Genomic DNA, 2,500 nt, shown 5'->3' on the forward strand with positions numbered 1-2,500 from the left:
CAGGATGCATTATTAATCATGAAAAGTGATCTCCGACAGTAAATAGCGAAAGTTATCCCGACCATCAAAGTTGCATGGCGGTGCAGGAGACGAAAATCCAAGGTCGTCTAATGTAGGGACGTAAGACACGAAATCAAAATTTTGGCATAAAAGCTAAAATAATCATCAGACAGTGGTCATCCAAGGCATATTAGAGTCGTCTAACGATGCGAAATGCAATAAGCAATAGCGACTTTTTAATGATTTTTTTTGGATTTTTGTCAAAATTTACCCTTCACAACTTGGTATAAGTCATAGGACATGGGTACCGGTATGACCGACGGAAGATTTTTGGACAAAAAATTTTTTTGCTCTAACTTTGAGTAAAACGGTGTCAGGATGCATTATTAATCATGAAAAGTGATCTCCGACAGTAAATAGCGAAAGTTACCCGACCATCAAAGTTGCATGGCGGTGCAGGAGACGAAAATCCAAGGTCGTCTAATGTAGGGACGTAAGACACGAAATCAAAATTTTGGCATAAAATCTAAAATAATCATCAGACAGTGGTCATCCAAGGCATATTAGAGTCGTCTAACGATGCGAAATGCAATAAGCAATAGCGACTTTTTAATGATTTTTTTGGATTTTTGTCAAAATGTACCCTTCACAACTTGGTACAAGTCATAGGACATGGGTACCGGTATGACCGACGGAAGATTTTTGGACAAAAAATTTTTTTGCTCTAACTTTGAGTAAAACGGTGTCAGGATGCATTATTAATCATGAAAAGTGATCTCCGACAGTAAATAGTGAAAGTTACCCGACCATCAAAGTTGCATGGCGGTGCAGGAGACGAAAATCCAAGGTCGTCTAATGTAGGGACGTAAGACACGAAATCAAAATTTTGGCATAAAATCTAAAATAATCATCAGACAGTGGTCATCCAAGGCATATAAGAGTTGTCTAACGATGCTGAATGCAATAAGCAATAGCGACTTTTTAATGATTTTTTTGGATTTTTGTCAAAATTTACCCTTCACAACTTGGTACAAGTCATAGGACATGGGTACCGGTATGACCGACGGAAGATTTTTGGACAAAAAATTTTTTTGCTCTAACTTTGAGTAAAACGGTCTCAGGATGCATTATTAATCATGAAAAGTGATCTCCGACAGTAAATAGCGAAAGTTACCCGACCATCAAAGTTGCATGGCGGTGCAGGAGACGAAAATCCAAGGTCGTCTAATGTAGGGACGTAAGACACGAAATCAAAATTTTGGCATAAAAGCTAAAATAATCATCAGACAGTGGTCATCCAAGGCATATTAGAGTCGTCTAACGATGCGAAATGCAATAAGCAATAGCGACTTTTTAATGATTTTTTTGGATTTTTGTCAAAATTTACCCTTCACAACTTGGTATAAGTCATAGGACATGGGTACCGGTATGACCGACGGAAGATTTTTGGACAAAAAATTTTTTTGCTCTAACTTTGAGTAAAACGGTGTCAGGATGCATTATTAATCATGAAAAGTGATCTCCGACAGTAAATAGCGAAAGTTACCCGACCATCAAAGTTGCATGGCGGTGCAGGAGACGAAAATCCAAGGTCGTCTAATGTAGGGACGTAAGACACGAAATCAAAATTTTGGCATAAAATCTAAAATAATCATCAGACAGTGGTCATCCAAGGCATATTAGAGTCGTCTAACGATGCGAAATGCAATAAGCAATAGCGACTTTTTAATGATTTTTTTGGATTTTTGTCAAAATGTACCCTTCACAACTTGGTACAAGTCATAGGACATGGGTACCGGTATGACCGACGGAAGATTTTTGGACAAAAAATTTTTTTGCTCTAACTTTGAGTAAAACGGTCTCAGGATGCATTATTAATCATGAAAAGTGATCTCCGACAGTAAATAGTGAAAGTTACCCGACCATCAAAGTTGCATGGCGGTGCAGGAGACGAAAATCCAAGGTCGTCTAATGTAGGGACGTAAGACACGAAATCAAAATTTTGGCATAAAAGCTAAAATAATCATCAGACAGTGGTCATCCAAGGCATATAAGAGTCGTCTAACGATGCTGAATGCAATAAGCAATAGCGACTTTTTAATGATTTTTTTGGATTTTTGTCAAAATTTACCCTTCACAACTTGGTACAAGTTATGAGACATGGGTACCGGTATGACCGACGGAAGATTTTTTGACAAAAATTTTTTTGACTCTAACTTTGAGTAAAACTGTGTCAGGATGCATTTTTAAGCATGAAAAGTGAACTCCGACGGTAAATAGCAAAAGTCACCCGACCCTCAAAGTTGTATGGCGATGTAGGAGAAAAAAATTCCGAGGTCGTTTAATTTTGGGATGGATAAAAATGGTCACTTGTGGTAAAGTGATGTTGTTCATTGGCTATAGTAAGAGGGTATGGTGTCGTGACACAAAAATGAAAAATGTATGGGAACGTGTTCTAAACACTGTCACAAGGTGCAAATCGAGTATCTAGTCGTACCTT

Source organism: Anopheles maculipalpis (assembly GCF_943734695.1).
Source record: "Anopheles maculipalpis chromosome X unlocalized genomic scaffold, idAnoMacuDA_375_x X_unloc_80, whole genome shotgun sequence".
NCBI classification, from domain to species: domain Eukaryota; kingdom Metazoa; phylum Arthropoda; class Insecta; order Diptera; family Culicidae; genus Anopheles; species Anopheles maculipalpis.